Below are 14992 nucleotides of genomic sequence, written 5' to 3' on the forward strand. Positions count from 1 at the left end.
TACAAGCACAAAATAGATTCAAACGAGCTGAACATTGGGTTTAAAAAGGGAGAGGTGGTTTAAAATACCCCGGAGGGTTACGCAATAGCAGAGCAGGGCGGTGTTTCAACACTACTGAACAACGGTTACTGAGTGTGCACTTCTCTCATCTGCTCGGATGGATGTGCACACACACACACACACACGCACACACACACAGACACACACACACGCACACACACACACACACACACGCACACACACTCACAAACACACACACACGCACACACACATTCAGACACACACACACACACATTCAGACGCACACACACACACAGTCACACACACACATATGTATTATATGATATAGATATCTCTGTATAATATGATGTTATTTAGATATAGAGCTCCAGGACTCTGCCGGAGCACCCGGAGTGTTCTAGAATATTTACAGAACACGGCCGAAGGCTGTGTGCCCCTCGCCATTGTGATGCATCCACTGTAAACAGAGCGCATGGTACCCAAGCCCCCAGGATCAGTGCACACTTCTGTAATCCACCGCTGCTCAGTGGCCAAGCCTGGTATTGCAGCTGTTTATGCAGGCTGTGGACGGGTCCCTCGATTCCAGGGACCCAGAAGTAGATCTCTCCGGTTCCTTCCAATACAAGTGGGGAACAGGAATGCGTCCCCGCAAAAAATGTCTGGATGTCAATCAAAGGCTTATAATTATCTTCAGAGCATGTTCTAATAAAATGTAAGTTTTCTCTATTCAAAACTCCACCTCAAGCGTTTTATTAGCTGTTTTATTCATTTATTTTTTGCAGGAGAAGGAGGGCAGGGCAGCTGAAAGAAGTCTTAAAGTTTTTTTCAATTTTTCAAAAAGTCTTTCATGTTCAATGTTTTTATTCAGTTCCAGAGGGCACGTTTTCAACACAACCAAAAGATCAAATGCTAAAAACTGTACATTGCAGTACTGTACATTAAAGTGCAGTAAATACAGTTTTAGCAAAAAATAAAACAAAATAAACCCTACTGTACTGTAAACACAGAAAAACATGGCAATTGTGCGTGGGTGGGCTTATGGATCCTGCAGTCTGTTGAGGTCTGGCCATAGGATCTCATCAACATCACAAGCAATGTTTTCTCCCGCTAAGAATCGGGGAAAATATTGCCTTGTGTGCCGAATCCATCCATGAATTGACCCTAAGTCGTTGTCAGCGCAGGCCTGTTCCATTGCCAGCAGAAGAGGCATGCGAGCATGTGGTTGGCGGTCATATATGCGCCATCTCCAAGCCGAAAATAATTCTTCTATGGGGTTTAAAAATGGTGTGTAAGGGGGCAAGTATAGGACTTTAAATTGATGACGGTTGGTGAACCAGTTGCGGACCAGGGCAGCCCGATGGAAACTAACATCATGCCAGACAACAACAAACCTGGGCCGCTCTGGTCTGTCCTGTACAGCTGCATCGTGAAGTGCATCCAGAAATGTTATTATATGTTCGGTATTGAAGGGACCTAGTTTTGCTTGATGGTGCAATAGCCCTTGAAGGCTTATGGCAGCACAAAATGAGATATTTCCCCCGCGCTGCCCCGGGACTTGCACAATTGCCCTTTGGCCAATTATGTTACGACCCCATCGTCTTGTTTTGCTGAGGTTGAATCCAGCCTCAACAATGTAAATAAATTCATGAGGCTGTGCAGCTCCATCCATCTCCAAGATGCTCCTTAACAAAACAAAATACATGCAATACATATTTTGGATGGCATTACTCAAAACACTAAACTACAGTACTAAACATACAGAACCCCCACCCCATCAAACAGGTACCTGGTACCTCTCTGAATGTATCTATGTGGTACTGATACAATGGCACATATTGAGCTGTAACTGGATGACACCAATACTTTATTGTAAATGTAAAGGACTGTAACACTTGACACTGTTTCTCTCAAATGGGACCCTGTACAATTGCTTAATGGTAGTTTGGTGCTTTACCAAGATGCGTCTGATAGTGGAAATGCTTACTCGCTCTATGCTATTGAATACTTCTCTATCTGCAAGTATTTGTTGCTGTAGCTCGTTGAGACGGATTGCACTGTTTGCTCGGACCAGGTCCACAATGGAAAGTTCCTGCTGTTGGGTGAACAGGCGTTGGCGTACGCCCCCAGAAGGTCTTCTGGTCATTCTATAGAAAAAAGCATCCACAGATGGTACTGCATTGGTTTGCTTATTTTTTACAGTACTGTATATACTGTACTTTACTGTATATACCATAGAAAGTACTGAAACATCTCAATGTAGGTAATCACAGTATGTCACAAAACTACCACTTTTGTTCAAAAAGGAGCATTAGCCACCCTGTAATACAGTACATGTGATATGGTACAGTACTGCAAATATTCTAGATACAGTCTAAGTAGAGTAGAAAGTAGAGAGTTGAAGACATGCATGTTTTCCAGTCGGAATGTCCTTATCATGGATGAAACTGTGAAACGGCTTAGATTAGGGTGGACTCTCTGCCCAGCTTCCCTCATAGTCAGACCATGGTATATGACATGGTTGCTCTTATGTCATCAGAAATAATGTTGGGGGCCTGAGGCCTTTTTGTAGCTGGCTGATTGGTGTTCAGTTTTGAAAGAAAATGTTTTCAGGTGTGTATGTAAGTATTTTCAATTAACCAATGTGTTTAGGATTTTGAATAGATGTGTTTTCCTAATGGTTCAATGAGATGTCATTTTGAATTAAGTGTCTTATGTATGAAATAGTGTGTAGTGTGTAGGAGCAAGTGTGTTGCAGAAAGGAGCAAGTGTGTTGCACAATTGCAACTAAAGTGCAAAGCAGCGCTTTTGTTTAAAGATGTGAAAGAAAGATGTGTTTAAGGTATAGCAACAAAAACTTCAAGTTGTGTTACTTTTGTCTAAGCATGTGTCTATAGCGTTCAAGCAAATTGAGAAAAACTGTAGTGAAACAAATGTTGTTTCGGCCCGGCATCCGAGAAGGCTCAGTGCCCTCTCGTGTCCGAGGGTTTTTCAGTTTTAGTAGTTTTAGTTTCAAACCGTCATATTCTATAGTTGGTCCCATTGAAGCCGCCTGCCCATTCTGACACTTAAATTACTGAAGACATCGTAACTCGGTCAAACTTCAACCGTTTACCTTCGTTCAAACCATTTAACAAATCTTCACACTTCGATGTTCAATAATATCCCAACGGAATTTCGATATCATTTAAAATTTATTCAGAATCACAGTTTTGGTTTCATTCTGGCTTCATTTGAGGTTTCAGATACAGCTGCATGCTTTGCGCTTTTCATTCAGTTGTCACTTTATTTGTTTCCAACCATTTACTTTTTCTTAAACGATGTGCATGTTTACAAAGTTACAAAGTTTAGTTTACTCCATTTAGACTTTTTAACTTTTGTTCAAGTCCCTTTACTTGATTTAAGCCCTTTAACGTTTCTTTATGTCTTAATCTTTGTGGCATTATTAAAAAATATTTTCACCCTCACTTTGTACTACAGCACTCACCGCATTTTCTGCAGGAAATGCATTTTCCAAGTTATATTATATTCTCTCTTAATAATTATATTTCACGCAAAACTGGTTAAAATTGGCAATGTTGTCATGACAAAGCTAGTTCACAAATAACTCTGTTATTTAACACTTCCTCCTGCGATTTTTCATCCTTCGAGAACCTAAATGTTGCTACTCTAAATTCTATACAAACTTTGATTGTTCTCAGCCTCATTATTATGAGGTGTGATTCTCAACCACACACTCACTATTTGAGAAATGACGCAAGGAAACTGAAAATGTATTTCCCTAAGGGGACAACTAATAAACTAACCTAACTGTTTAAAAGCACTTGAGTGCCTTAAAAAAGAGGGCTACATAATTGCAATTAATTATTAGGTATTCATTACAAGGTATATGCTAAATGACTACATTCAAATGCTAAAACTGACCAAAACAATAAAAATCATCAATCAAATTTCCTGTTTTTCCATCCAATTATCCAATTCAAAAAGGTCATTGCTCCCGCATGTTAAAAGTCGATTGTGTGGGACGTCCTTCCTGAGGTGGACTTGCTGCTCAGACTAGCGGGTCTGAAGTGACGTGCCAGACAAGGCAGTTCTTCGACAACAGCTTCCTGAAGTGATTCTGAACCAGCTTACCCACAAGGAGTAGAACATGGGGCTGATGCAACAATACAAGAACGCTATGTTTCTGGTCACGTACACCGCATAGTTCAGAGCTTCAACCTGAACGCACATCGGGTTTGCTGTGTCGGCTATGGAGATCTGAATGGCCTTCAGCAGGATCACTACGCTATAGGGAGTCCAGCAAACGAAGAAGGTGATCATGATGATGATAGTCAGCTTCACCGGCGCCATTTCTCCCTCATGCGAGTGGACATGATCCGCACGGTGATGCAAGGTGTAGCAGTACATCACCATGAAGAGGGGGCAGCAGAAGAAGAGGAGGAACCGCATGTAGTAGCTGACCAATCTCCACTGTTTGATGACGTCGGCGTGGTATCCCGGTCTCCTCACACATCAGGCCCTGCTTCGCTGTCCTTCCACACGCCTTTGAACACCATCTCATTGATAACTGTCCAACACACTGATGACCACACGATCAACGACGCCCCGATGGCGTACGCCCTCTTCCCTGCGCTTGGCAGCGGACACCGCGTGCACCAACCAACACGGCCAGGTAAGCGGTCAAAGGTCCATCAGGGTGAGGAAGAGGATGGAACTGTTAGAAACCAATCAGGTGGGCACTGCTGACCAACTTGCAAAGCACCGTGCCGAAGAATCCACGCTGAGTGATAGTATTGTGGCCGGAAGGGTGAAGGCGGGATGCAAACAGTATGTTGATGTGACCAGATTGATGAGGAAGAATGTTGGTGACGCTGTTGCACCTTCTTCAAAGCTTGGACGATGATGAACAAAACAAGCCAGTTGCCTAAGTAACTCAGGAGAAGTGATGTAGAGAAAAAAAATAAGGAATGAGGCCGAGCCAAAATTGTTGACTTTAGATGAGAGCAGTGTTTGGACGAGCTCGTCATAATCGAAGATGCATAGCTTGTGTTTTCCGCTGTTTTAACATATCCTCAGTATTTCCTTCGCATAATCCAGAATCTGCTCATCCTCCTTGTTATTGCTTAAAACCTTTGTACATAGAAAACATATTAAGAGGTCTCATATGATTGATGCTGTGCAATCGTATTCATTTACATGGTGATGCTTTTGAGACGGAAGGCTGTGCCATCCTGATTAGCTCTCTGAAGTGAAGCTTCAAATGACAACACAATTAAAACACTTTTATACTTAAAGGTCTGGATCAAATATTTCAAAGTTGAAAGAACAAAAGGATAAAACCTTGACAAGCAATCAATATTTCATAATATATTATAATAATAATGATGACTAATAATATATTATACTATTCTAATATGAGAATATTTAATATTATTATATAATAATCAAGACAATAGCTGAGAGCTGAGAGATAACACTGTACAATTAATGTAGGATATTTTCTATGCCCAATCATGTTTCTTACTCATTATTTTAGCTGATTGTAATTGGCAGCTATGAATTTGTCTTCTCCATTCTTTAACATAAATACAAATGATAATAATCAATTGATACAATAATGACCTATTGCTTGGAGGTGGACGGGCCACCGTCTAGTTATTTAGCGAAATGGAGAACTTAATTTGGCTTTTAAAAGATTCTTCTGAAACAAAACTCACCAATGTTGATTTGTGTGTGGAGGAGTAGATGAGTGCTGAGCTGACTAATGTCTGAGGCCAGTAGTCTTCAGTTGTTCAGGGTCTCTATTGTTGAGCATAGACATGAGGGTTAAGGGGAAGGCCTTAAGAGGATACCGAGATATCCTCCCCATTTACATCACGCAGCTAAAGATTGACACCTCTCGCCCATACGGTGATTACTGGGCACCGATACTGAACAGAAAGCTTGGGCCTGGACTCAATGTGTTTTACACTCATACTTTTACAAAGTACAAAATATTAATAATGATGTAAATGGGGAGGATTTTATTCTTGTCACCGCAGAGAGTAACAAACATCTACCTGAGTCTATTTGAAAAGAACTGAGGCTCATCCGGCGCAGGATCTCAGAGGTAACAAAAGCTGCTGATTGTCTAGACCAATCAGAGCTTCTAATCTATTGTCCTACCCCACACCACAAGAAGTAGGACCCCCCCCCCCCCCCCCCTCATTACCATTTGACTTTACTTCCCACATGGATATATACATTCATACATTCCAGCATTGTTCAATTGCTCAGCAATGCTCAGTTCCCCCCCCCCCCTCTTCCCCCTGCCGGTCCACTCCGGAGCCCCGGAGGTGGTGAATAGCAGTAGAACAGGGTCTAGAGCCCCCCCCCCCTCTTCCCCCTCTGCTGGCACATTCCTCCCCACTATTTTTTCTTACATTTGGCAAATATCCTTTTTAAAACCTTCATTATTTTCTATCATCAATACCCAACATACCACAGTGGAAAATGGCACAATCATTTATAGTTGGATATAGCAGCAAACTCAAATATGTGACATCAGCTATATTAGGCTATCCCTACACAGTTAATTACTGACCTAGTTTTCCTAGTACCACTATAATACAATGGTTTGAATCTATAAAACAATATTATCAGTAATTCTTTGCAATTCTAATGATTGAAACCGTAGTAAAACAAAATAAAGTAAGCTCATGCATTTCAGAATATGAACAGATTTTTATTGTTTGAAGAAAGACACATTGATCATAATGCATCAGTGCCTTTTGGTTCAGACAAACAGCAAGACTTCACTGTTCATCTGAAGAGAGTATAAAAAATATATCAAATTGACCAAAACATGTACACAAATACTTCAAGTATACATTACAAGATTCAATCTACATTAGTGTACATTACAAGATTCAAAATCTAAACATGGGTTGGAAATGTGAATAAGATTAAGTATAATACTTAAAAGAAAAAGCCAAAATGATATCTTGGAGGTACATTATGTCACTCAATCCCGGCAAAACGATTTAATTACGTTGCGTTAAATGTAGCGTTAAATAAAGTTTTTGAAATTTCCTAAAATTCTATTTCATTCATGGGAAAACAGCCAAGACAGAGAAACAATCAGTTGTTAAACCAACTGTAAGCAAAGCCAAAAACTAAAAAAAAAAGCAGCTCCAGACGATTCATGTTAATATAATGCCTTTGGTATCTCATGGATAGGGATGTCCACACGACACCTCTGGACGGGGTGAAAATGATTAAAGTAATGATGGATGTCACACACGACAGGTTAGCTGGTATGGTCTTACTCAGGTTCAGCTCCTTGGTTGGGTCGGCTAGCTCTCCAGCTTGTAAGAGTTTCGCAGAGGACGTTCTATCGATCAGTCACACATGATTAAAGAGCAATGTTGGTATAATGACATCATCCGGGTACGGAAATGAGTAGGCATCTTAGGGTTCGGCTTTGCCCATGAAATGATGGTATGGATGTGGGCGATCTGCATAGGTAGGAGGGGGCGCGGCTGATGAATCTGTCTGAAACTGGCAGGCGCTGATGTGCTTGGGGTGACTGAGGGTAAATCGGTGCCGAGTCTGATTGGGTACATGGTTGCGGCCTCTGTGCGTGATCAAAAACGGGTTTAGCAGGGAAGAGGAATATCTGATTCTGACGTGAACAGATTTGTGTTAAATCACATCGCAGTAGGCATTGGATTGTGAAGCACAAAAGAGATTCAACGAGCATGACATTGGGTTAAAAGGGAGAGGGTGGTTTAAAATACCTCCGCAGGGTTACGCAATAGGCGAGGCAGGGCGGTGTTTCAACAACCTACTGAACAACTGTTACTGAAGTGTGGCACTTTCTCTTCATCTGCATGGCGGAATGGATGTCGCACACGATACACACGACACTCGACGCACACAGACCACAGACACATCACACACGCACACACACAAAACACACGCACACACCACTCTACAAGACACACACGCACCGGCACACCACATTCAGAGACACAAATCACACACACACAAGGTTCAGACGGCACACACACACACAATCACACACACACATATGTATTATATGATATAGATATCTCTGTATAATATGATGTATTTAGATATAGAGCTTCCAGGACTCTGCCGGAGCACTCCGGAGTGTTCTAGATATTTACAGAACAAAACTGCCGAAGGTTGTGTGCCCCTCGCACTTGTGATGCATCCACTGTAAACCGAGCGCATGGTACCCAAGCACCCAGGATCAGTGCACACTTCTGGCAATCCACCGCTGCTCAGTGGCCAAGCCTGGTATTTGCAGCGTGTTTATGCAGGCCTGTGGCCGGGTCCCTCGATTTCCAGGGACCCAGAAGTAGAAATCTCTCCGGTTCCTGTCCAATACAAGGGGGAACAGGATGCGTCCCCGCCAAAAAATGTCTGGATGTCAATCAAAGGCTTATAATTATCATTCAGAGCATGTTCTAATAAAATGTATTTCTTCTCTATTCAAACCCACCTCAAGCGTTTTATTAGCTTTTGTTTTTATTTATTTATTTTTTGCAGGAGAAGGAGGGCAGGGCAGCTGAAAAGGAGTCTTACCGTTGTTTTCAATTTTTTCAAAAAGTCGTTTCATGTTCACTATGTTTTTATTCAGTTCCAGAGGGCACGTTTTCAACACAACCAAAAGATCAAAATGCTAAAAACTGTACATTGCAGTACTGTACATTAAAGTGCAGTAAATAGCAGTTTTAGCAAAAAATAAAACAAATAAACCCTACTGTACTGTAAACACAGAAAAACATGGCAATTGTGCGTGGGTGTGGGCTTATGGATCCTGCAGTCTGTTGAGGTCTGGCCATAGGATCTCATCAACATCACAAGCAATGTTTCTCTCCCGCTAAGAATCGGGGGAAAATATTGCCTTGTGTGCCGAATCCATCCATGAATTGACCCTAAGTCGTTGTCAGCGCAGGCCTGTTCCATTGCCAGCAGAAGAGGCATGCGAGCATGTGGTTGGCGGTCATATATGCGCCATCTCCAAGCCGAAAAATAATTCTTCTATGGGGGTTTAAAAATGGTGTGTAAGGGGGCAAGTATAGGACTTTAAATTGATGACGGTTGGTGAACCAGTTGCGGGACCAGGTCAGCCCGATGGAAACTAACATCATGCCAGACAACAACAACCTGGGGCCGCTCTGGTCGGGTCCGTACGCTGCATAGTGAAGTGCATCCAGAAATGTTATTATATGTCGGTAATTGAAGGGACCTAGTTTTGCTTGATGGTGTCAATACCCTTGAAGGCTATATGGCAGCACAAAATGAGATATTTCCCCCGCGCATGCCCCGGACTTGCACAATTGCCCTTTGGCCAATTTATGTTACTGCCCCATCGTCGTGTTTGCTGAGGTTGAATCCAGCCCTCAACAAGGAAATAAATTCATGAGGCTGTGCAGCTCATCCATCTCCAAGATGCTCCTTAACAAAACAACTACATGGCAATACATATTTGGAATGGCATTACTCAAAACACTAAACTACAGTACTAAACTACAGAACACCCCCACCCCATCAAACAGGTACCTGGTACCTCTCTGAATGTAATCTATGGGGTACTGATTTTACAAAAAAAATTGGCACATATTGAGCTGTAACTGGATGACAACCATACTTTATTGTAAATGTAAAGGACTGTAACACTGACACTGTTTCTCCTCAAATGGACCACTGTACAATTGCTTAATGGTAGTTTGGTGCTTTACCCAAGATGCGTCTGATAGTGGAAATGCTTACTCGCTCCTATGCTATGAATACTTCTCTATCTGCAAGTATTTGTTGCTGTAGCTCGTTGAGACGGATTGCACTGTTTGCTCGGACCAGGTCCACAATGGAAAGGTTCCTGCTGTTGGGTGAACAGGCGTTGGCGTACGCCCCCAGAAGGTCTTTCTGGTCATTCTATAGAAAAAAGCATCCACAGATGGTACTGCATTGGTGTGGCTATTTTTGACAGTTCTGTATATACTGTACTTTACTGTATATACCATAGAAAGTACTGAAACATCTCAATGTAGGTAATCACAGTATGTCACAAAACTACCACTTTTGTTCAAAAAGGAGCATTAGCCACCCTGTAATACAGTACATGTGATATGGTACAGTACTGCAAATATTCTAGATACAGTCTAAGTAGAGTAGAAAGTAGAGAGTTGAAGACATGCATGTTTTCCAGTCGGAATGTCCTTATCATGGATGAAACTGTGAAACGGCTTAGATTAGGGTGGACTCTCTGCCCAGCTTCCCTCATAGTCAGACCATGGTATATGACATGGTTGCTCTTATGTCATCAGAAATAATGTTGGGGGCCTGAGGCCTTTTTGTAGCTGGCTGATTGGTGTTCAGTTTTGGAAGAAAATGTTTTCAGGTGTGTATGTAAGTATTTTCAATTAACCAATGTGTTTAGGATTTTGAATAGATGTGTTTTCCTAATGGTTCAATGAGATGTCATTTGAATTAAGTGTCTTATGTATGAAATAGTGTGTAGTGTGTAGGAGCAAGTGTGTTTCAGAAAGGAGCAAGTGTGTTGCACAATTGCAACTAAAGTGCAAAGCAGCGCTTTTGTTTAAAGATGTGAAAGAAGATGTGTTTAAGGTATAGCAAACAAAACTTCAAGTTGTGTTACTTTTGTCTAAGCATGTGTCCTATAGCGTTCCAGCAAATTGAGAAAAACTGTGGTGAAACAAATGTTGTTTCGGCCCGGCATCCGAGAAGGCTCAGTGCCCTCTCGTGTCCGAGGGTTTTTCAGTTTTAGTAGTTTTAGTTTCAAACCGTCATATTCTATAGTTGGTCCCATTGAAGCCGCCTGCCCATTCTGACACTTAAATTACTGAAGACATCGTAACTCGGTCAAACTTCAACCGTTTACCTTCGTTCAAACCATTTAACAAATCTCACACTTCGATGTTCAATAATATCCCAACGGAATTTCGATATCATTTTAAAATTTATTCAGAATCACAGTTTTGGTTTCATTCTGGCTTCATTTGAGGTTTCAGATACAGCTGCATGCTTTGCGCTTTTCATTCAGTTGTCACTTTATTTGTTTCCAACCATTTACTTTTTCTTAAACGATGTGCATGTTTACAAAGTTACAAAGTTTAGTTTACTCCATTTAGACTTTTTAACTTTTGTTCAAGTCCCTTTACTTGATTTAAGCCCTTTAACGTTTCTTTATGTCTTAATCTTTGTGGCATTATTAAAAAATATTTTCACCCTCACTTTGTACTACAGCACTCACCGCATTTTCTGCAGGAAATGCATTTTCTAGTTATATTATATTCTCTCTTAATAATTATATTTCACGCAAAACTGGTTAAAATTGGCAATGTTGTCATGACAAAGCTAGTTCACAAATAACTCTGTTATTTAACACTTCCTCCTGCGATTTTTCATCCTTCGAGAACCTAAATGTTGCTACTCTAAATTCTATACAAACTTTGATTGTTCTCAGCCTCATTATTATGAGGTGTGATTCTCAACCACACACTCACTATTTGAGAAATGACGCAAGGAAACTGAAAATGTATTTCCCTAAGGGGACAACTAATAAACTAACTAACTGTTTAAAGCACTTTGAGTGCCTTAAAAAAGAGGGCTACATAATTGCAATTAATTATTAGGTATTCATTTACAAGGTATATGCTAAATGACTACATTCAAATGCTAAAACTGACAAAACAATAAAAATCATCAAATCAAATTTCCTGTTTTTCCATCCAATTATCCAATTCAAAAAAGGTCAATTGTCTCCCGCATGTTAAAAGTCGTTTGTGTGGGACGTCCTTCCTGAGGTGGACTTGCTGCTCAGACTAGCGGGTCTGAAGTGACGTGCCAGACAAGGCATGTTCTTCGACAACAGCTTCCTGAAGTGATTCTGAAACCGCTTACCCACAAAGGAGTAGAACATGGGGCTGATGCAACAATACAAGAACGCTATGTTTCTGGTCACGTACACCGCATAGTTCAGAGCTTCAACCTGAACGCACATCGGGTTTGCTGCGTCGGCTATGGAGATCTGAATGGCCTTCAGCAGGATCACTACGCTATAGGGAGTCCAGCAAACGAAGAAGGTGATCATGATGATGAATATCAGCTTCACCGAGCGCCATTTTCTCCCTCATTGCGAGTGGACATGATCCGCACGGTGATGCAGGTGTAGCAGTACATCACCATGAAGAGGGGCAGCAGGAAGAAGAGGAGGAACCGCATGTAGTAGCTGACCAGATTCCACTGTTTGATGACGTCGGCGTGGTATCCTGTCTCCTCACACATCAGGCCCTGCTCGCTGTCCTTCCACACGCCTTTGAACACCAGCTCATTGAGACTGGCCAGCACACTGATGAACCAAACGATCAACGACGCCCCGATGGCGTACGCCCTCTTCCTGCTCTTGGCAGCGGACACCGCGTGCACCACGGCCAGGTAGCGGTCAAAGGTCATCAGGGTGAGGAGAGGATGGAACTGTAGAAACCAATCAGGTGGGCACTGCTGACCAACTTGCAAAGCACCGTGCCGAAGATCCACTCTGAGGAATGGTATTTGGCCAGGAAGGGGAAGCTGGATGCAAACAGGATGTTGGAGGTGACCAGATTGATGAGGAAGATGTTGGTGACGCTGTTGACCTTCTCAAGCTTGACGATGATGAACAAAACAAGCCAGTTGCCTAAGTAACTCAGGAGGAAGTTGATGTAGTAGAAATAAGGAATGATGGCTGAGCCAAATTGGTTGACTTTAGATGTAGAGCAGTGTTTGACGAGCTCGTCCACCACGTAAGATGCATAGCTTGTGTTTTCGCTGTTGTTAAACATATCAAAGTATTTTCCTTCGTCATATTCATAATTCTCCTCCTCCTCCATGGTTATTGCTTAAACCTGTGGTAAATAGAAAAACATATTAATAAGTCTCATATGATTGAATGCTGTGCAAATCGATGTATTCATCTACATGGGTGATATGCATTTGAGACGGAAGGCTGTGCCCATCAAGCATTAGCTGCTCTGAAGTGGAGCTTCAAATGACAACACAATTAAAACACTTTTATACTTAAAAGGTCTGGATCAAATATTTCAAAGTTGAAAGAACAAAAGGGATAAAAACACTTGACAAGCAATCAATATGTCATAATATATTATAATAATAATGATGATAATAATAATAGTATAATATTTCTAATATGAGAAATATTTAATATATTATTATATAATAAGCAAGACAATAGCTGAGAGCTGAGAGATAACACAGTACAAATTAATGTAGGATATTTTCTATGCCCAAATCATGTTTCTTACTCATTATTTTACTGATTGTAATTGCAGCTTGAATTTGTCTTCTCCATTCTTTAACATAAATACAAATGATAATAATCAATTGATAACAATAATGACCTATTGCTGGAGGTGGACGGGCCACCGTCTAGTTATTTTAGCGTAAAGGGAGAACTTAATTTGGCTTTTAAAAGATTCTTCTGAAACAAAACTCACCAATGTTGATTTCTGTGTGTGGAGGAGTAGATGAGTGCAGAGCTGACTAATGTCTGAGCCTGTCTTCAGTTTCAGGTCTCTATTGTTGAGCATAGACATGAGGGTTAAGGGGAAGGCCTTAAGAGGAACCGAGATATCCTCCCCATTTACATAACGCAGCTAAAGATTGACACCTCTCGCCCATACGATGATTCTGCCACCGATACTGAACAGAAGCTTGGCCTGGACTCAATGTGTTTTATACTCATACTTTACAAAGTCAAATATTAATAATGATGTAAATGGGGAGGATTTATTATTGTCACCGCAGAGAGTAACAACATCACCTGAGTCTATTTGAAAAGAACTGAGCTCTCCGGCGCAGGATCTCAGAGGTAACAAAAGCTGTGATTGTCTAGACCAATCAGAGCTTCTAATCTATTGGTCCTACCCCACACACAAGAAGTAGGACCCCCTCCCCCTCATTACCATTTGACTTTACTTCCCACATGGATATATACATTCATACATTCAAGCATTAGACACAAAGTTACATATTAAACATTAGTTATATGAGGTTTAAACCTTATGCATGACAGTTATATGAAGTGAGGTCTTTGATTAAAATCCATTCATGGCCTTGTTTATTAACCTGTTCTTAAATCACCATGACTTACCACAAGGGCTTAAGAGATGAGCCCAGTGAAAGCAATGTTCAATTGCTCAGCAATGCTCAGTTCCCCCCCCCCCCTCTTCCCCCTGCTGGCACATTCCTCTCCACTATTTTTTCTTACATTTGGCAAATATCCTTTTTAAACCTTCATTATTTTCTATCACAATCCCAACATCCACAGTGGAAAATGGCACAATCTTTATAGTTGGATATACAGCAACTCAAATATGTGACACAGCTATATATGCTATCCCTACACAGTTTAATACTGACCTAGTTTTCCTAGTCCACTATAATACAATGGTTTGAATCTATAAAACAATATTATCAGTAATTCTTGCAATTCTAATGATTGAAACCGTAGTAAAACCAAAATAAAGTAAGCTCATGCATTTCAGAATATGAACAGATTTTTATTGTTTGAAGAAGACACATTGATCATGCATCAGTGGTACTTTGTTCAGACAAACAGCAATACTTCACTGTTCATGGGAAAAGAGTATAAAAAATATAACAAATTGACCAAAACATGTACACAAATACTTCAAGTGTACATTACAAGATTCAATCTACATTAGTGTACATTACAAGATTCAAAATCTAAACATGGGTTGGAAATGTAAATAAATAAGTATAATACTTAAAAGAAAAAGCCAAATGATATCTTGGAGGTACATTATGTCACTCAATCCCCAAAACGATTTAATTACGTTCATTACGTTAAATAAAGTTTTTGAAATTTCCTAAAACATTTCTTCATGGGTAAAACAGCCAACAGAGGAACAATCAGTTG

General features: G+C 40.9%; 2 pseudogenes; both read right to left on the bottom strand.

The window, feature by feature from the left end:
* Positions 1-4022: 4022 nt before the first annotated feature.
* On the bottom strand, positions 4023-7894 carry LOC130387129 (C-C chemokine receptor type 3-like; annotated as a pseudogene).
* A 3482-nt stretch (positions 7895-11376) lies between these two features.
* LOC130387625 (C-C chemokine receptor type 8-like) lies at positions 11377-13681 on the bottom strand (annotated as a pseudogene).
* Positions 13682-14992: the final 1311 nt, after the last annotated feature.

Source organism: Gadus chalcogrammus, chromosome 8 (genome assembly GCF_026213295.1).
Source record: "Gadus chalcogrammus isolate NIFS_2021 chromosome 8, NIFS_Gcha_1.0, whole genome shotgun sequence".
Lineage (NCBI taxonomy): Eukaryota > Metazoa > Chordata > Actinopteri > Gadiformes > Gadidae > Gadus > Gadus chalcogrammus.